The 22,202-nt window shown below is 41.9% G+C and overlaps 1 long non-coding RNA gene across 1 annotated transcript in view; it reads left to right on the top strand.

The window, feature by feature from the left end:
* The first annotated feature begins 11 nt into the window (after positions 1-11).
* The window catches only part of LOC309794591, an 87,157-nt gene continuing 64,966 nt past the window's right edge, over positions 12-22,202 (top strand). The window contains exons 1-2 of the long non-coding RNA XR_014292150.1: positions 12-194; positions 4,087-4,151. This is a non-coding gene — a long non-coding RNA (uncharacterized lncRNA). The remainder of the gene's footprint in view (positions 195-4,086; positions 4,152-22,202) is intronic.

Raw genomic sequence — 22,202 nt, 5'->3', positions numbered from 1 at the left:
AGGCCCGATTCCGCGATCGCTGGCCGCAGCTTGCGGGGCAGAACCGCTGCGCGGAGCCTTCCGGACTTCGGTTCCACCTCCCGGCTGCAAATCTGTTCTCTGCGCTCGCGGCCGCCAGCCGGGCAAAGATATGGCTGCGTGTGGGAAAAGATAGTAACCTAGAAACAGGCCATCCTCAACAAGTATAATAACAGGTAAAATTTGTTGGTGGTCTGTAATGTGCTAGCCTCATGTTATCTTTATTTACAGATGAGGATCCGGGCGCTTAGAAACGCTAAGCGGAGTGATGGAAATGTTCTAAAACTGGATGGTGGTGATGGTTGCACAATTTTATAATTTGTTCAGAAATATTAAATTGTACCCTTAAAGTGGGTTGGGGGTGGGGCTGGAGCAAATAGAGACTCTCTGGTCATCCTGCCGTTAGGAAGCCAAGTTAAAACAAACTTGGAGGCTGAGAGTCGGAATCAGATGGGCCTTTCCTCAGAGGTTGGTTTGGGGGCAGTGGGATGTGGTGTGAACTCCGGGACACTACACTACACACACACACACACACGCACGCACGCACGCACGCACGCTGTCCTGGGGTGAATTCCCTGGCGGTAAAAGCGCGCCTTTGGAGTGGGGACATTGGTGTGTGTTGGCCGGCATGTCAGCTCCCTAACCCTATGTCATGCATGTGCTGTCTTTTCAGTTGTGACAAAATATAAAATTTACCACTTTAACCATTTTAAGTTCACAGCTAAGTAGTGTTAAATGCGTTCACCTTGTGCAATTTCTAGGACTCTTTTCATCTTGTAAAACTAAAACTGTGCCATATCCCCCCTTCCCCCAGCCCTTGAACCATTCTACTTTCTGTCTCTGAATTTGCCTGTTATAGGTACCTATACAAGTGGAATCATACAACATTTGTCCTTTTGTGACTAGCCTACTTCACTTAGCGTAATGTCTTCAAGATTCATCCATGTGACACCGACCAGGGTTCTTGGCCTTCCCCAATCAATAGAAATTGATCAGAGACTAGACAAGAAATTCAGGCAAGGCTTTATTGGGGCCCCTGCTGCAGCAGGGGGGAACGAGAACAAGTAACAGTTTCTCTTGTTCACTCCCTGGGGCTGATGAGCTTGTTCCTTATATGGGGTGAGGGTAGGTGTGTGTCCAGGGGTCGGGCCAGAGGGGGGGCTTAGGTGTTTTGCCCACCCCTTTGGTGGTGTTGACTGCAGGAGGCATACACAGTACCCTGCTTATGCTCCAGACACCCTGTTTTTGCACGCAGCTCTTCAGAAGTGGCAATTGGGCTTTCTGGTCTCTTTGTACCTTGTCCAGAATTTGCCCCAAATGCACATGTGCACAGTTATTTTTAGTCCCTATAGCGTCTTTGTATTTTGTTGCTTGAGGAGAGGTTTGTCCAGGTGCAAGCACTGCAGCAAAGCATCCCAGGTCCCAGCCTGTCTCACATATTGTTGCGTGTGTCAGAATTTCTTTCCTATTTAATAACATTTCTCTCTCATATATATATATATTATATATATTATATATATAACCACATTTTGTTTATCCATTCATCACTTGGGTTGTTTCCTCTTTTTAGAAAAAATTATTTTTATTTTTTAATTTATTTTTGGCTGCTTTGGGTCTTTGTTGCTGCGCGTGGGCTTTCTCTAGTTGCGGGGTGCAGGGACTACTCTTCATTGCAGTGTGCGGGCTTCGCATTGCGGTGGCTTCTCTTGTCGCAGAGCACAGGCTCTAGGCGTGCGGGCTTCAGTAGTTGTGGCACACGGGCTCAGTAGTTGTGGCTCGTGGGCTCTAGAGCGCAGGCTCAGTAGTTGTGGCACACGGGCTTAGTTGCTCCACAGCATGTGGGATCTTCCCAGGCCAGAGCTCGAACCCGTGTCCCCTGCATTGGCGGGCTGATTGTTAACCACTGCGCCACCAGGGCAGCCCCAGGTTTTTTCCTCTTTTTGGCTCTCCTGAATAACGCTGCTATGAACATTGATGTATAAATATCTCTTTCAGTTCTTAGGTATAGAGAATCCATGTGTTTTGAATTTAACATTCTTAAATATTAAGGATGCTTTTTCTCTAATATGTAAACAGGCAAGATTTGGGGGGGAGAGATGATAAAAATGGCAGTCTGGAGTCGACTTCTATTTCCGGGTGTCAGGTTTTGAGACCCTTTGTGGCCGGGCTGTACAATGGGCCATGTGATGGGTCATGTGACTTCCACTCACAGGGGAAGATGCAGCCCTACCTGGGCTGATGCCTGAGTGGCACACACCCATGAAGAGGGAAGGAAACCAGATAAGCAGAGATGGGGCTTCTCACCTCATTCCTTAAATAAAAAATACATTCCCAATGGATTAAATATTTAAAGGTTTAAAAAATAAGTCACAAAACAAAGATAAATTTTTTATGTAGCTGTGTGACTATTTTAGGGCAGATATGAAAGGACTCTCTGTCAGACCATTTGGGTTTCTTCATCAGCCTGTTCAGGTTTTCTGTTTCTTTTCAAGATAATTTTAATTGCTAGAGAACCATTCATTTCATTCAGGGTTTCACATTTTAGAAACATCTGGCTATCACATCTGTATCTGTGGTCATATCCCTTTTAGGCATTGTTGACTTGATTGTTTATTTGGGCTGTTGTTTCTTTGTGTTTCTTGATTATGCTTTCCAGCTATTTTAATATTTTGCTGTTTTTCTTTTTTCCCCAAGGAACTGAAATTTATCAGTACTGATTACTTTCTTCATTATCTATTTATTTCTACTTCCTTTTCATATTTCCACTGTTAATTTCTTTCTGGTTCCTTCAGATGAATATTCTATTTGTTTATTTTTATTCTTTCTTGTTTAATAATGAAAATATTTAAGGAATGAATTTACTTGTGAGTACAGGTGTGTGTGTGTGTGTGTGTGTGTGTGTGTGTAGTGTTTCCAATTGTCTTATTTTTTTCTCTTTCACAATGTCTTAAAACATTTTCCTATTTTGTAAAGGTAATAATAATTTCTTTAAACCCTGGTCAAAATAATATGGTTAAAAAAGTCAGTTGTACGTGAGGAAAAGCAGCTATTCCTGGCCCACTCCTACCCAACCCAGTCTTAGTTCCCCAAAGGTAAAACTTTACCTCCAGCTTGCTCTGTAGTTATTCCTTCATTTAGTCTTTTATTAACTATGTATTGAGTGCCTGCTGTCTATGTGCCTAAGCAACTGTTTTAGGTACCAGTGTATATAGAGGTGAATAAAAACAGGGAAGGATCACTGCATCCCCCCCTACATAGTACTGGTGGAGTGGAGATATAGTATAAATATAGAAATAAAAGACAGAATATGTATATTAGATGTGATAAGTCAAGTTCTACAGAGGAAAAAAAGTCAGGTAGTGGGGATAGGGAGCGGTGGATCAGGGAAGTGTTCACTGAGATGGTGACTTTTGAAAAAAGACCTGAAGGTGGAGAGACAGAGAGTCACAGAGACATCATATGGAAGAGAATTCCAGGCAGAAGGAAGGAATGCAAAGACCCTGAAGTAGGAGCCTGCCTGAAATGTTTAAGGAACTGCAAGAGAGCCATTGAGGCTGGACTGTAAACTGTGTGTGTGAGGAGAAGGCAAATGCAGCATCAGGAAATGAGTTAAGAGGCTATTTATTTTTTTAAATTTTATTTATTTATTTTTGGCTGCGTTGGGTCTTTGTTGCTGTGCGCGGGGGCTCAGTAGTTGTGGCTCATGGGCTCTAGAGCACAGGCTCAGTAGTTGTGGCACACGGGTGGCTTATTTGCTCCACGGCTTGTGGGATCTTCCCGGACCAGGGCTTGAACTCGTGTCCCCTGCATTGGCAGATGGATTCTAAACCGCTGTGCCACCAGGGAAGCCCCAAGAGGCTATATATTTAAATAACATACCTATGCTATGATGTCTTCATTTATATAGTTTTAGACATTTTCTAATCCCCTGATGGATAGGGATTTGACACACTCCACAACTCCTACTTTTCTTCCTTAGTTTCCTAATACATATATTACTGTTTTCAGTTACAAAGTTGTATATTGTTTAAGCAACACACTTACACCTTCTCTTTCTTATTCCATCAGGTGTAGACAGTGTCTCTTGACTCCCAGCTTTAAAAGATGAAGATGCCAGCATCTCTAAGCTTCCAGTAAGTTTGCATCCTTTTTTCTACATTCTCAGCTTCTATTATCTGTGCTTCTTATTATCTGTGCTACATCTTATTCATATTCCAATTTGTAATCATAATTCAGTCTTTTTTTCCTTCCTTTTCATTGAGATATAATTGACCTACAGCCCTGTATAAGTTTAAGGTGAACAGCATAATGATTTGACTTAGATACATCGTGAAATGATCACCAGAATAAGTTTAGTGAACATCCATCATCTCCTGTAGATACAAAAAAAAAAAGAAAAAAAGAAAAAGGAAGAAAAGAAAAAATATTTTTTCCTTGTGATGAGAACTCAGGATTTACTCTCTTAACGATTTACATACGTAACATAAAGCAAAGTATAATTATATGAATCATGTACATTACATCCCTAGGACTTCTTTACCTTATAACTGGCAGTCTCTAACTTCTGACCACCTTCATCCAATTCCTCCTCCCCTCAAACCCCCCTCCCCCCTGCCTCTGGTAACCACAAATCTGATCTCTTTTTCTACGAGTTTGTTTGTTTGAAGTATAATTGACCCACAGCACTATGTTAGTGTCTGGTGCACAACATAGTGATTCAACATTTCTATACATTACAAAATGATCACCATGATAAGTCTAGTTACCGTCTGTCACCATACAAAGATATTACATTATTATGGACTATATTCCCTATGCAATACATTGTGTCCTGTGACTCATTTATTTTGTAACTGGAAGTTTGTACCTCTGGATCTCCGTCACCCATTTCACTCCTCCCTCCACCCCAGCTCTCCTCTGGCAGCCACTTGTTCGTTCTCTGTATCTGTGACTCTGTTTCGGTTTTATCTATAACTGCTTTTCAGTTCACTTGTTTTGTTTTAGATTCCACATCTAAATGAAATCATATGGTATTTGTCTTTCCCTGTCTGACTTATTTCACGGAGCATAATACCCTCTAGGTCCATCCATGTTGTCGCAAATGGCAGGATTTCCTTCTTTTTTATGGCTAAATGATATTCTGTTGTACACATATGCCTCATTTTCTTTATCCATTCATCCACTGATGGACACTCAGGTTGTTTCCATGACCTGGCTTTTGTGTATAATGCTGCAGTGAAATTGGGGTGCCTTGTTTTTCTTTACCAAAGAAAACTGAACATTTCTAAACTCTCCATCATATCATGTATTCTGGCAGACTCTACTTTTGTTATCAGATACCTGTCTTCCTCCTCTCTCTTTAATCTGGACAGGTTCCTCTCTAGGCCTGTTGCATTCCTATCGTTCTGGATTTCCCTTTGTTGCTATTTTAGGTTGTATCCTGTTTTTTGGATTCCCTGTTTTCTTTCCTGGTTTAACCCCTCATCTTTTTGAAGCACATCTTCAAGTAGTTTTCTAAGAAAAAGAGCTAGTAGGTAAAATTTCTATGTTCTTGCATGTCTGAATATATAATCTTATACTTTAATTGTTTGGTTAATTATAAACTTCTAGAAAAAAGAATTTTCCCTCTGAATTATTTTAAATTAAAAAATTTAAAAATTATTTGCTATTTTCCCTTACAGCTTTGTTATGTATCAGTTGTATTTCTTAAATTCCTTACTTTTCATTTTGAAAAATATCAAATCCATAAAAAAATGGAAGGAATAGTGAAAAGAACACCTATATGTCCTTCATATAGATCCACTAATCATTAAGATTTTGCCACATTTGGTATATCTTTCTGTCTACACACACGTGGTGTGCATGCATACACACACACACACACAAACGCACATACACATGCACAGTTTTTCTGAACCATTTGAATGTAACTTTCAGATATCATGTCACTTCACCCCTAAGTATATATATCCTAAGAGCAAAGACATTCTCATGCATAACTACACTACAGTTACTGCACTCAATAAATTAATGTAGATAAACTAATATCATCTAACTGATATACAACCCACTTTTGTCTCTCTCTAATTGTTCAAATAAACTTCTCCACAACTGTTTGTTTTCTTGTCAATCCATGATTCAGTTGTGTTTAGTAGTCAATCTCTTTGAAGGTATATCTCATCTGTTTTCTAACATTTGGTATTGGTGATACACAATCTGAATTTTGTTCCTTCATGAGTGGTGTCTTTTTCCTTGCGGAAGCTTTTAGAGTATTTTCTTTTTTTCCCAGTGTTCTAAACTTTTGCAGACATGTGGGTCTTTTAAAAGACCTTGTGCTGTTTGCTCTGTAGGTACTTTCAATCTGAAAACTTGTAACTTTAACCTTTCGGAGATTTTGTTGTATTGCTCATTTGATAATGTTTCCCCTCTGATTTCTGTCTTTCTGTATCTGGAATGCCTGTAAAACTGGACCTCCTGGAAAGGTCTTCTGAGTCTCATTTCTTTCATGTCTCCCATCTCATGGTCTTTTTGCTCTGCTTTCTGGAAGATTTCTTCTGTTTTATCTTCTGGGCCTTCAATTTATTTCAGCATCACATTTTCATTCTGTAAGAGCCCTTTCTTGTTCTCTGATTGTGCTGTTTACTTAGCATCTTGTTTTTGATTTTGAATGCAATAACTTCCTGAATATAGTTATGATTATAATAAGAAAAAAGTTTTAATTCTCTTCTATTTCCTGAATTAGTTCTCTTTCCTTTGAGGTTGTGTTTTTCCTGTTTGTGGTACTTTTTTAAGGCAGCCCTTAGCAAATTAATACAAATTTCTGGCTCTCTTTCTTTCCCTCCCTTCCCTCCTTCCTTCCTCCCTCCCTCCCTCCCTTCCTTCTCTCCTTCCTTCTTCCTTCTTTCTCCTCCTTCTCCTCCTCCTCTTCCTCCTCCTCCCTTTTCTTCTTTGTTATTTAATGGAAGAACTCTCAGGTGTTTCACTTGCAGAGTTGATCTTTCGAGGCCCTGCATTCTGAACGAGGGGAGGAGCTAAGGACTGGACTGTTTAAGACAGAGCCTTTGGAGTAATCCCAGTGTTTTTGGCCCCGTCTCACTTGCGTACTCTGTCTTATGCCTCTCTGGAATTCTGTAGGGAAGATCGGCAACCTCCTCTGCGGTGTGTCATCTGTCATTACTTCTGTATCAGCTTGACACAGTCTCACAATTTTTTTTAAAACTTTCTTCCACTGATGGACAACTTCCTGTTCTCTTTGTCATTGTGGATTTATTCCCATTTTAGTCCTTTACTATCATTTTTGTAGGGTCTTAGGGGGAAGAAGAGAAAAACTGAGTGGCCAGCCCATCATTTTGAAAATAGCACTTATTTTCTTGTCTCCAACTTGCAGTTTTGATCTTTTTAGCTGAGAAGTTATTTAGGAGGCTTGTATCAGTCAGGATGGGCTAGGCTATGCTGTATAACAAAACTCTCAAAATATTAATGGCTTAAAATGGCAAAAAAACGGCTGGGGTCTCTGCTCCAGGTCTCCCACTCTGAGACCCAGGCTAACAGAGCAGCTGCCATCTTGCTGTTACCAGTTGCCATGGCGGAGATAACCTAGTGAATCATGCACTGTCCCTTTAAGTTTCCACCCAGAAATGATACCCATCATTTCTCTTCATATTTCATTGGCCAAAGAAAATCATTTGACTATTCTTAATATCAGAGGGGGTGAAGAAGTACAATCCTACCCTGTGCCTAGAAAATGGAAAGCTGGAAATGTCTGTTGAACAGTACAATGAACCACCAGAAGATTGTAAAATTTCAAGTGTTTGAATTCTAAAAACTTTTAACACTTGAATTAAAAAAAATTGCACTGGAATTAGAGAATGTAGGCTTGTATAAGATTCCTGAGATTTTTTCATTGCATTATTTGTGACTGATTTTTTAAAACGCTATATGGGATTGGGAAAGATGTACCCTTTGTTGGTTGTAGGCAAGTTTGACACATACACAACATGAAGCTATTTATATCTTCTATATACCTGTTAATTTTTTTATACCAGATCTATCAAAGACTAAAGAATTATTTAATGTTCTTACCATACTATTGTGTTTCTATAGATTTCTCCTTGTTTTTATAACAGTTTTGCTCTCATATTTACCTTGTAAGAGTTCATAGTAGATATGCATTTTCTATTTTGTTTAAATAACCTTTGTCTCAATTAATAGGACTTTTATTTTATTTATTTATTTATTTATTTAAAAATTAATTGATTAATGTATTTATCTTTGGCTGTGTTGGGTCTTCATTGCTGCTCACGGCTTTCTCTAGTTGCAGGGAGCAGGGGCTACTCTTCGTTGCGGTGCAAGAGCTTCTCATAGCAGTGGCTTCTCTTGTTGCAGAGCACTGGCTCGGCACATGGGCTTCAGTAGTTGTGGCACTTGGGCTCAGTAGTTGTGGTGCACAGGCTTAGTGGCTCCACAGCATGTGGGATCTTCCCGGACCAAGGCTCGAACCCATGCCCCCTGCATTGGTAGGCGGATTCTTAACCACTGCGCCACCAGGGAAGTCCCCTAATGGGACTTTTAAATTCTTGTTCCATTGCCACATGTCTTCTGTACTCTCTTAGGATCTCAAAGTGCTTTTTATAATTAAAAATTTTTTTTTAATTTTTAATTTTTTAAAAGTGATATTGAATTTGGTGTTGATTTCCTGGATATGACACCAAAAGCATAGGCAACAAAAGTAAAAATAGATATATTGGACTTCATCAAAATTAAAACTTTCAGGACACTATCAACACAATGAAAAGGCAACCTACGGAATGAGAGAAAATATTTGCAAATGATATATCTGATAAGGGGTTGATGTCTAGAATATAGAGAACTCCTATAATTCAACAATGAAACAAACAACCCAATTCAAAATGGGCAAAGGACTTGAATAGACATTTCTGCAAAGAAGATATACAAATGGCCAACAAGCACACGAAAAGGTGCTCAACATCACTAATTACTAGGGAAATGCAAATCAAAACCACAGTGACAGGGAACTATATTCAATATCTTGTAATAACCTATAATGGAAAAGAATCTGAAAAAGTATGTATATATCATATATATATATATATTATATATATATATATATCACTTTGATGTACACCTGAAACTAATGCAACATTGTAAATCAACTATACTTCAATTAAAAAAAACAAAACCGGGCCTCCCTGGTGGCGCAGTGGTTGAGAGTCCGCCTGCCGATGCAGGGGATACGGGTTCGTGCCCCGGTCTGGGAGGATCCCATATGCCGCGGAGCGGCTGGGCCCGTGAGCCATGGCCGCTGGGCCTGCGCATCCAGAGCCTGTGCTCCGCAACGGGAGAGGCCACAACAGTGAGAGGCCCGCATACAGCAAAAAGGAAAAAAAAAAAAAAAAAAAAAAAAAAAACCACAGTGAGATACCACCTCACAACCATTAGGATGACTACTATCAAAAACACAGAAAATAGCAAGTGTTGAGGAGAATGTGGAAAAATTGGAACCTTTGTGCACTGTTGTTGGGAATGTAAAATGGTGCAGTTGCTATGGAAAGTAGTATGTTGGTTCCTCAAAAAATTAAACATAGAATTACCATATGATCTAGTAATACATTTCTGGGTATATACTCAAAGGAATTGAAATCAGGGTCTTGAAGAGATATTTGCACACCCATGTTCATAGCATCATTATTCACAATAGCCATAAAGTGGAAGCAGCCCATTCACCCATTGATGAATGAATGGGTAAACAAAATGTGGTATAGACATACAACGGAATATATTCAGCCTTGAAAAGGAAGGAAATTGGAACAGGTACTCCAACATGGATGAACCTTGAAGTTGTTATGCTAAGTGAAATACGCCAGTTACAAAAAGGCATGTACTGTATGATTTCACTTATATGAAGCACTTAGATGCTATGGACTGAATTGTGTCCACCCTAAATTCATATGTTGACACCCTAACTCCCAGTGTGGCTGCATTTGGAGACAGGTTCTTTAAAGAGGTAATTATAGGTGGGGCCCAGTATTGCTACTGTCTTTATAAGAAGAGACCAGGGATGCATGCACACAGAGAAAAGGCCATGTGAGGACACAGTGAGAAGATGGCCATCTCCAAGCCAAGGAGAGAGATCTCAGGAGAAACCAAACCTGTCAGTACTTGATCTTGGACTTGTAGGCTTCAGGACTGTGAAAAAATAAATTTCTGTATTTTAAGCCACCCAGCCTGTGGTAATTTGTTATGGCAACCTTAGCAGATTAATATACCAGAGTAGTCAAATTCATAGAGACAGAAAGTAGGATGGTGGTTTCCAGGGTCTGGGAGGAGAAGGGAATGGAGAGTTATGTAACGGGTACAGGGTTCAAGTTTTGCAAGATAAATTCTGGAGATTGGTTGCGTGGCAATGTGAATGTGCTTAACATGGCTGAACTGGACATTTAAAAATGGTTAAGATGGTAAATTTTATATTATGTATATTTTATCACAGTTAAAAATAAACATGTTTTTGGGGCTTCCCTGGTGGCACAGTGGTTGAGAGTCCGCCTGCTGACGCAGGGGACACGGGTTCGTGCCCCGGTCCGGGAAGATCCCCCATGCCATGGAGCGGCTGGGCCCGTGAGCCATGGCTAGTGGGCCTGTGCGTCCGGAGCCTGTGCTCCGCAATGGGAGAGGCCACAACAGTGAGAGGCCCACGTACCACAAAAAAATTAAAAAATAAACATGTTTTTAATTGTGATAAAATATACATAATATAAAATTTACCTTCTACCATAGCCCTATTTTTCTCCTCTCCTTTATAGCAAAACTGAAAAAAGTGGTTTCTGTTTGCTATCTCCACTTCTTCATGGCTCACTTTCTCTTGAACCATTCAGTTAGGATTCTCTGAAGCTGCCTTGTTCAGGGTTACTGAGATAATTCCAGTCCATCAGCAGCAATGTTACTCTCTCGCTCCTCCTTGAGATACTTGCCCCGTGACCTCCTGGTTTTCCTCTCGCTTTTCCTTTGTAGGATGGGGCTCGCCCCTCCTCCTGACTTTATCTGCAAGTTACCCCAGGACTCTGCCCCAGGCTTTTTATACTCACCCCCTGGCAATCTCATCCAGTGCCATCTATACACTGGTGAATTTCAGGTTCTATCTCCAGCCCACCCTCCCTTGGAACCCAATGCAGAACATCCACCTGCCCACCCCACATCGTCACAAGGATGTCAACCAGGCATCTGAAATGCATCATGCCCCAAACAAATCCTGACTTCTCCTTCAGAACCTGTCTCCCTCCATTGTTTGCCATCTCAGTAAATAGCACCACCTTGCAACCAGATTGAAAAACAGGCACCCTCGTAACTGCGCACCAAAGATCTTGGAGTCGCCTTGACCCCCCTCTTTCTGTCTCACCCCACATCCAGCTCACCCGAATATCCTGTTGTCTGTCTTCAAAATCTCTCCAGGGCCTGGCTCCTCCCTGCCTCCTCTTCTACCACCTGCCTTGGCCAGGTGAGCTCCTCTCATCTGGAGGACTGCGGAGGCTTCTGAGTTAAATGAGCAAATGAATAAATGCTATGAGTGTTGAAATTAGCGATATGAAATATAAATGTGTATGCCCAAGGACGCCATCTGAAATGTAATTGAACGTTTTTCTCTGCAGGCTGCAGGTGAGAATAGATGATCATATATCAGCATATGTAACCCAGAGAACTAGCAGTATCCCCGCACCCCTCTCAACCAGTAGCTAATGTATACCTGGTAAAAGACTGCTAGTATCACCAGGAAGTCTGCAGGCACACAGACGTGCATCTCTGTTGACTAACTGAAAGTACATTAGTACGGCCATTAGAACTTTAAGAGAGAAATCAGAGAATTTGAGATACTGACCACGCGAATAACCAGATTATCGGAGAATGAGCTGCTTTGCTTAGGATGGTTGATAGTTCTGAGAGGAGCAAGGGTGGTCCTAGTTTCAAAGAGTGTGGTGTATGACCCCCCCACCCCACCCCCAGGCCGCATCCTCTTCCCATACCTAGCTTGGTAGCAGAAACAGCTGGAGTTTAATGGTCTATTTATTTATTTAGATTTGGCCAAAAGGGACACATCAAAGTTATGGCACTAAAATGTTTCTGCTCTTGGGGCGGATACTACATTAAAACATCCTGTTGCCGAGAAGAAGCAACTCTTGAAGTTGGACGGGTGGTGGGAGGCTGAGAGTGGGATGTGGCCAGGTGTCTTGAGAGGAGTTGCTTACTGATGGGCGGGAGGTGTTAAACCTTCTGGGTGATGCAGTCTCCTCGGTACCACATGAGTCAGGTGCTGGCCGTGCTAGGACGAGGCAGAACCCAGAGCAGTTTTTGGGAGGGATCTGAAACAGAACTGGAGGAGCTTCTGGCAGTGGCTATGTGGAAGGTAAAAAAAGGAGAGAGAGAGAGAGAGAGAGAGAGAGAGAAGAAGAAGAAGAAGAAGAAGAAGAAGAAGGAGAAGAGAAGGGAGGGGGGAGGGAGGGAGGGGAGGGTTGTCACTCACGGGGGAGGGCTGCCTCTCAGCATCACTTCTGTGACCTATTTCAGGATGGACACAGGTGATGTGGACAGGTCATCGTTGTGTTTTCCATCACTTGCAGTAGCCGCACAGATAGTCCCAGTGTCACACAGAGGCAGAGCCTACAGAACAAGTCTGTCCCTCTGAATGTTCAGCCCCATCTTTCTCCTCCCAGGACAGGCCAACCTGCTCTGCTCAGGTGCCCAGGGATCCCTTAGTGCATAGAGTCCTGATATGCCCTGCCAGCAGCAGAGGGAGCCCACACTCTACCGAAAGGGATTCAGTTTCTCATTAGAATACAAAGCAGAAAATACAATAATGGTGTTTTTTTGCCACGCAGTATGTCCTTACCGATGAAGCTTTAATCTCCCTCATACATCTCCGTTGCTGTAAATTCCTGCTCTATTATGGTACCATATGCCGTGATTCCCTGGGAGAAAGCCACAGTAAGCTTGGCGGCGAGCTTGGGCTTCTGAGCTGTTTGCGCCGCGTGTTGAATCACATATTATCTCACACTTAAAGGTATGTCTTAATAAGCTCTTTTATATCAGTTTATTAGCCACGATCCTGCAGTTGATCAGTTATGTCATGGAAGGGTTCCACGGAGCTCACTGACAATTACGAGATGTAAAAGGCAGAAGGAAAGTTAGGCTTGAAACACAACAGAGTGCAGTTCATCTGATGGTCTAGCAGCTGCCGATTCACCTTCTCATCTGTTTCTAAGTAATAGATATTGATGCTTCTCTGCTCAGAGCAGACCTACTGTACATGCAGTTGCCCACAGTGCACAGAATGGCAGTTTTTCAAAATCCTTTCCAGCTCACTGTTAAAGGCACAATGTCAGGTGTCAGGACCCACAAGGTTTACTCTTGGAGCTAAGCCACACCATCACTGTTCCTCCTGCTGTGCTCTTTCTGGGAAAAAGAAACATGTTCGCCTTTTGCCTCATTTCCCTCCCAGAGCAACTGACCGAGTTCTGAAACCACTCTTAGGAGGACAAAAACCCCTCAGTTCCTGTATCCTTTATGATGACAGCTGTCATCTGTGCCTGGTGGGAAAGGGGGGCCAGCAGGAAACATTTAGAAAACAGTTTTTCACCTAAAACCAGTCATGGAGTCTTGGACTTCAGAAGCAGTTCCACTCAAGCTTCTGTGGCCACTTGCTGGGTTGGCAGCTTCTTTCTGAGGATGATCTCCATGCCACAGGGTGAGGGTGCCACCATGTTACCCTGACTAGGACCTCCTTCTCCTAGCTGGAAAGCTAACAGGCACAGGGCCAGTCTAAGAGCTTCCCAGGCCCCAGAGGCTTCTACTTTTGGATCCCCTACTACAAAAAATGTCAAAAAAATGGAAATGCACCCCTATCCCACATCATGATGTATAAATAAAAAATAAATGACGAAATGGGCTTGGAAACTAGTTGACGTATTATGTCTCATCAAGTGTATTAATCCTGACGTTGCATTGTTTTCTCTATAGTTTTGTGCTGATACATTTTTTTCCTCCTAGGCTGTGTACATACCCTTGGGTCTTTGGAGCTCTCTGAGTTCTGAGCCCTGCTCCTTGAGGGGAGGGATGGGGGCGGGGAGTGGAGAGGACTTGGTGCAGAGGATGGATGCTGAATGGTTGGGGGCCAAGATGAAGTTTGGTCCTAGCCCTCACCTGCCTGGTCCAAAGAGAACCAACCTCAGAGGAAATTAAGAGGACCCTTACCTGTCCTTAAATAAAACCAGAAAGATTCTCACCTGTTTGTAAAAAAAGGTGCAGAGAACGGGAATACCTTTTCTAGCAACATGCTCATTCATTCATTCATTCATCCCCTCATTCAAAAAGCATTTTTTTGGAAACCCTACTAAGTGCCAAGCCTAGTGCTCGGCATTTGGGAAATAAAGGCAGGTAAGATGCAGTGCCTGCCCTCAGGAGCACGGAGTTCCTCAGTCCCTCTGTCCTGGGGCTGCTCTTGGTCAGCCTTCCAGGACCCACCCTTGCCTGCATAGCTTCCACAGATATATTCCTGGCTGTTATGAGCTGTGTCCTCCAGAAATTCCTGTATTGAAATCCTAACGCCCAGTGCCTCAGAAGGTGACTATATTTGGAGATGGGGCCTTTAAAGAGGTGATGAAGGTTGAATGAGGTCATTAGGATGGGCCCCAATCCAATATGAATGATGTCCTTGTAAGAAGGGATTAGGACACAGATACACACAGAGGGAGACCACGTGAAGACGCTCGGAGACGATGACCACCTACAAGCCAAGGAGAGGGGCCTCAGAAGAAACCAACCCTGTTGACACCTTGAATTCAGACTTCTAGCTTTCAGAACTGTGAGAGGATAAATTTCTGTACTCTTGTTGCAGCAGCGCTAACAAACTAATGCACCGGTTCCATAGGTGGCCCAGAAGACTCCCTTGAACCTTTCTCAAGGGAAGAGAGAAAAGACACTCAGCCAGCCCCTCCCCGACCTGGTGGGAGCTTCTGCCAAAGGGCAGCCTTACTGTGCACTTACCCCAAAGACCCTCAGCCTCATTTCTCCTCAGTCTGCTTCCTTCAGGTGCAGACACATCAGCGGGGTTTGGGGAGTTTGCTGAGGATGCGGGGGAGCAGGGTTAGGGGCTCCCTTTCCTCAGTCACAGTGATTTTTCTCTCTAGAACTTCCTGTGTGCTGTTCTTTGGGGGAGGGGCTTTCACTCTGCTGCATCTACCCAGGCTCTGGGGGACATTCAGTCCTCATTTTGCTTTTCTTCATCTTCTTTTTTTAAAAATATTTATTTATTTGGCCATGCCGGCTCTTAGTTGCGGCATGCGGGATCTTTAGTTGTGGCATGCGTACTCTTAGTTGAGGCATGCAAACTCTTAGTTGAGGCATGCATGCAGGTTCTAGTTCCCCGACCATGGATCGCACCCGGGCCGCCTGCATTGTGAGCTTGGAGTCTTCGTCACTGGACCGCCAGAGAAGTCCGCCTCATTTTTCTTGACCCCTGGCAGTACTCTGGCTCTCTAGAGCTCTGGGAGTGCTTTTCAGCCCATGCTCTTTGCTACCTCTTGCTACTTCCCAGTGTCTGTTTAGACTGTCCACTGTGCTAAGAGCAACTCTCCCACTCACCAGCCTATCTGCTGCCCGACCCACTCCAGTCCCATGGGGGATATGCCGGTATCCAGCGTAACTGTTGTAACAAGGGCTCTTCAAACAAACCAAACTAAAGGAACCCTGATATGTCACATTTGCCACTTTCCGTGGTGTCAATGCTCCCATCATGGCCAGTTTCAGGCTACCAATGTGAGGTCCCTGAACAGGGAGCTGAATTGGGAAGAGGTGTCCACTAACACACCATTATATTGTATTCCCACCATCGAGATACAATAGATGTAAATAACCTCAAGAGCAAAGAAGGCAGTAAACCACAACAAAATAAAGTAACTAGGAATGATGTTTGGGGTATATTTTACTTTCATATTTGAATACAGTTTATTTAATTGTAAGCCCATATAATTTAATTTTTTATAATGACTATGTTTAGCTTGCAGATTTTCTGAAAATTTAACAATTGACTCTTGCAAGCCAGTAGGAGCTGGCTCTAGCACACAGCTAGGGTGACAGTCCTCTGGGTGGAATAGGTGGTATATGGATGTGGCACACGGGGCGGGCATAGTGAGCCAGTGACCCTCGTCTGCGAGACCGTGTGGATTGTGAATAAACACCCAACCATCTGGAAGCCTCCAGTGGGAATGAGTAAGCAGACAGTGCCAGGGCCGTGAAACAATTACACGTCCTGCGGCACAGACTTGTTCCTAGACAGTCCTAAGCCCTGCCTCCATGCCTTGATTGTGTGTTTTCCTAGGTGGCTCTAGGTGGTCTCTCCAGGTGCACACCTCCATCCAGATAGCCATGGCCTTTCCTCTGGGCTACCCTGACAGGCCCAGGCTTTCTCTGGGGCCTAAGTGACTTTCCTGGTCCAGGGATGCTATGGGGCACTGTGACCAGGACTGATATTTTTGGCTGTGCTGCATGGCATGCGGGATCTTAGTTCCCCCACCAGGGATCAAACCCGTGCTGCCTGCAATGGAAGCATGGAATCTTAACCACTGGACTGCCGGGGAAGTCCAAGGACTGATTCTGAATAGTAAGGAGCAGCAAAACTCTGTGCCAGGGGCCCTACATCTCTCCTGTGGGATGCTACAGAGCAGGGTAACTTCTGGGGCTGAACTGTCTTCTCTGCAACTCGCTCACATCTGTTTCTTCCTGGGGTTGTGTGAACATGATTTCATTCATGAGAAATTGATCCCTTATTCCTTAAATAATTGTGCATTAACTACAATTAACTACTATTGTAAAATCACCAAAGTTTACAATTAATATAAGCTTTATTAATTAAGTTATTATTAATTAAACATGTAAAGATTCTCTTTGTGGACTTCTCTGGTGGTGCAGTGGTTAAGAATCCACCTGCCAATGCAGGAGACACGGGTTCGAGCCCTGGTCCAGGAAGATCCCACATGCCGCGGAGCAACTAAGCCCATGCGCCACAACTACTGAGCCTGCGCTCTAGAGCCTGCGAGCCACAACTACTGAGCCCACGCGCCTAGAGCCCGTGCTCCGCAACAAGAGAAGCCACCGCAATGAGAAGCCCGCACACCACAACCAAGAGTAGCCCCCGCTGACCACAACTAGAAAGCCTGCGCACAGCAACAAAGACCCAACGCAGCAAAAATAAATAAACAAAAATAAATAAATTTAAAAAAAAAGATTCTCTTTGAGATAGAATCATTTCAGAGTGAAAATCCAAAGATCAACTGGTTATTAAAATATATCCAACAAAATATTCCTGGCTAGTATGTATTAATAGCAATAAAGTGATGATTTCAAGGCACATACTTCCTCTGCTGGGTCTAGAAGAGGAATATGATGGAAACAGTGAGCTGGGATTACCCAGGTCAATTAAAGAGACACAAAGCAATAAATGCCCATCTTTCCAGGAAGCCGTCATAGACATGTAGTCACTATTCTATGTATACCTGCTGATTGATTAACTGATATTAAACAGCAAGTTATTCGGCGTGGGCTGCTGAAGATAAGACTGATGCTAGGATTTTAATTCACAAATAGGCAAAAATCAATTTGTCTTTTTTTTACAACAAGAATTTATCTTGGTGTAAAAGCTTGCATATATGATATATATCATATATATGTTTATGTTTATATGTATGTGATCATATACATACATACGTGTATGACAGAGGGTTATGGGACTGCAATATCTATCTGGACGAAAAATGAAAGTTTCAGTGGGCTGACTGGCTGTTTCCAAACACTGTGAACATTTAGCTTCATGAAGGCAGAGCATCCTGATCTATGATTTTTCCCTCCTTACTTCTGGACTTGGCTTTCCTCTCTGTGCAGTGGCCAACATGCGCCTCCATGTGAATGGGGTCATTCTTGCTCACCTTCTGTGCAAAGGGCTGGGACTGAAGGGCTGCTCCTGGGGAATTCATCAAAGACTCAGGTAAAAGAGGCTTTGGAAAACGCAGAACACATTTCCTTTACTCTTGGCTGATAATTACTGCAAAGCAGTTCATCTCAGACGTTATTTTAATAGATGAGTGAGTTCTTGGATATTTTGAGAGGATGACAGACAAAGGTGTACTGGCTCAGGATGGAGGACCCGGGGTTGCAGCTGTGTGCAGGCCGTGGGACTGGCGGGGGTGGTCAGAGGACATTCTTGACTTTTGTCTTCTCTGGGCTTAAAGTTAAAAAAAACTGAACAAACTGTGCTATGACCCCCAAATGTTTCTTCAAGGCCCAGCCACTATGGAATTCACTGAGGTCTTCATTAGCTTATCAGAGTCTTCAATTTTATATTATTTTTCTAAAAATCAAATGTATTGAGGTACAATTTGCATACCATAAAATGCACACATTTTAAGTATATGGTTTAATGAGTTTTGACAAATGTGTACACCATGAAACCATATCTCCAATCAATATATAGATAATTTCCATCATCCAAAATATTCCCTTGGACCCAGTAGTATACTGGTAAATATTTAACAGCAGGCTCTCTGGAAAAAATGTTATATATTTAACATCTATTTATTTAGCATAATAACATATTAAAAGTATTATTTTAAAAGTATGAATTTTGCTGATATAAAGGATGTTTATTACTAATTTATAAGTAAAAAATAAAATGTAGGGCTTCCCTGGTGGCGCAGTCATTGAGAGTCTGCCTGCCAATGCAGGGGACACGGGTTCGTGCCCCGGTCTGGGAAAATCCCACATGCCGCGGAGCGGCTGGGCCCGTGAGCCATGGCTGCTGAGCCTGCGCATCCAGAGCCTGTGCTCCGCAACGAGAGAGGCCACAACAGTGAGAGGCCCGCATACCGCAAAAAAATATAAAATAATAAAATAATAAAATAAATAAATAAAATGTATTTTTTTATCGTAAATCCCATACAGTCAACTGATTATCACAAAATGTTTTCACTGATTTTTCCAGAGTCTTGTATCTGTAGCCAACCAAAGTTTGCAATTAACTAGTGTAGTTCTGACCTGTTGGTTGCTATTTTCATTTACTTTAAGGAGTAAGACAAAAGTGAAACAAGACATATGTTGGAACATCACTTGTTTGTTAAAGACATAAACAACTTCTTTGCTGAGTTAGATTATAGTTTTGAATGCCAGAAGAATATTGTCTTCATTTTTTGTTCTAGTTGTATTGTAACAGCTATACACACTACTCACTTCTTTTTATTAAATTATAATTGATTTACAATGTTTCAGATGTACAGCAAAGCGATTTACTTATATATATTCTTTTTCAGATTCCTTTCCATTATAAGTTATTACAAGCTATTGAATATAGTTCCCTGTGCTATACAGTAGTTCCTTGTTATTTATCTATTTTATTCAATATATATAGTAGTGTGTATCTGTTAATCCCCAAATCCTAATTAATCCCGCCCCTGCTTTCCCCCTTGGTAACCATAAATTTGTTTTCTATGTCTGTGACCCTGTTTCTCTTTTGTAAATATGTTCATTTGACAATAGGCAGTACATGGAAGCAACCTAAATGTCCATCAACAGATGAATGGATAAAGGAGATGTGGCACATATATGCAATGGAATATTACTCAGCCATAAAAAGGAAAAAATTGAGTTATTTGTAATGAGATGGATGAGCCTAGAGTCTGTCGTACAGAGTGAAGTAAGTCAGAAAGAAAAACAAATACTGTATGCTAACACACATATATGGAATCTAAAAAAATGGTACTGATGAACCTAGTGGCAGGGCAGGAATAAAGACGAAGACATAGAGAACGGACTTGAGGACACTTGTGGGGGAGGGAAGGGGAAGCTGGGACGAAGTGAGGGAGTAGCACTGACATATATACACGACCAAACGTAAAATGGATGGCTAGTGGGAAGCAGCCGCATAGCACAGGGAGATCAGCTCAGTGCTTTGTGACCACCTAGAGGGGTGGGATAGGGAGGGTGGGAGGGAGACGTAAGAGGGAGGGGATATGGGGATATATGTATACATATAGCTGTTTCACTTTGTTGTACAGCAGAAACTAACACAACATTGTAAAGCAATTATACTTCAATAAAGATATTAAAAAATAATTTCATTTGTATCTTTTTTTTAGATTCCACATATAAGTAATATCATATGATATTTGTCATTCTCTGTCTGACTTACTTAGTATGATAATCTTTAGGTTCATCCATGTTGCTGCAAAAGGCATTATTTCATTCTTTTTTATGGCTGAATAATATTCCATTGTGTATATATACCACATCTTTATCCATTCATCTGTTGATGGACATTTAGGTTGCTTCCATGGCTATTAGAAATAATACTGCAGTGAACACTGGTGTGCATGTATCTTTTTGAATTATGGTTTTCTCCAGGTATATGCCCAGGAGTGGGATTGCTGGATCATATGCTAGCTCTATTTTTAGTTTGTTAAGGAACCTCCATACTGTTCTCCATAGTGGCTGTACCAACTTTCACTCCCACCAACAGTGTAGGAGGGTTCCCTTTTCTCCACACCCTCTCCAGCATTTATTATTCGTAGACTTTTTAATAATGGCTATTCTGACTGGTGTGAGGGGGTACCTCATTGTAGGTTTTTTTTTTTTTTTTTTTTTTTTTGCGGTACGCGGGCCTCTCACTGCTGTGGCCTCTCCCGTTGCGGAGCACAGGCTCCGGACGCGCAGGCTCAGCGGCCATGGCTCACGGGCCCAGCCGCTCCGTGGCATGTGGGATCCTCCCAGACCAGGGCATGAACCCATGTCCCCTGCATCGGCAGGCGGACTCCCAACCACTGCGCCACCAAAGAAGCCCTCATTGTAGTTTTGATTTGCATTTCTCTAATGATCCCCAGTGGCATGTTGACAGCTCCATTTGGTTGATAGCCTCACTAACACTTGGTGTTTTAAAATTTTAACCATTTGAGTAGATGTTTAGAGGTATCACATTGTGACTTTAATTTGAATTTCCCTAATGACTAACGATATTGAGTACCTTTTCTTGTGCTTATGGACCATTTGTATATTTTCTTCAATGAAGTGTCTGTTCAAGTCTCTGCACATTTTTTAAAAGTGAGTTCTGAAAACCACCCAAATGTTCACCAACTGATGAATGGATAAATAAAACGTGATATATCCATACAATGGAATATTATCTGGTAACAAAAGGAACAAAGTACTAATACATGCTAAAAAGTGGATGATGCTTGAAAACATGCTAAGTGAAAGAAGCCAGACGGAAAAGGCCACATATTGTATGATGCTATGTACATGAAATATCCAGAAAATGTAAATCTATAGGGATAGTAAGTAGATTAGTGGTTGCCTAGGCCTAGAGAGGGTGTGTATGGGGGGGTGTAGGTGGTGGTGGGGTGGACAGCTAAGATGAACAGCATTTCGTTTTAGAATAATAAACATGCTCTAGAATTGATTGTGAGGATGGATGCACAGCTTTGTGAATATACTAAAAGCCATTGAATTGTACATTTTAAATGGGTGAATTGTATGGCATGTGAACTGCATCTCAACAAAGCTGTTAGAAATGTGGGTTGTTTGTGTTTTTATTAGTGATTTGTGGAAGTTCTTTATACATTCTGGATACAAGTAATTTGTCAGTGTTTGTTTTGAAGAGCAGACGCTTTTAACTTGGATAAAGTCCAATTTATTAATTTTTTCTTTTATATTTAGTGCTTTTAGTTTTGTGTCTAAGAAATCTTCTTTGCACGCTCCGGGTCAGAAAGATATTTCCTATACTGTCTTCTAGGAATTTTATAGCTTCAGCTTTTACATTTAGATCTCAGATGTATTTCAAGTTAATTTTTACGTATAGTGTGAGGTAAGGATTGAGATTCATTTTTCTCCATACAGATAATCCAGTTTTACCAGTGCCATTTGTTGAAAAGATTATCCTTTTGCCTTTAGAATTACCTTTGTGCCTTTGTAAAAACTCAATTAACCATGTGTGTGTGGATCTATTTCTGGACCTCTATAAAGTTCCATTAATCTATATACTCATCTTTTTCCAATAACGTAGCTTATAGTAAGTCTTAAAATCAGGATCGTGCATCCTCCCACTTTGTTCTTTTTCAAAATTATTTTGGCTATTCTAA

This window comes from Mesoplodon mirus (genome assembly GCF_964341445.2).
Source record: "Mesoplodon mirus genome assembly, chromosome: 19".
NCBI lineage: Eukaryota > Metazoa > Chordata > Mammalia > Artiodactyla > Ziphiidae > Mesoplodon > Mesoplodon mirus.
Note: the sequence above shows the minus strand (reverse complement) of the source record. Positions and strands in the feature narration are given on the sequence as shown.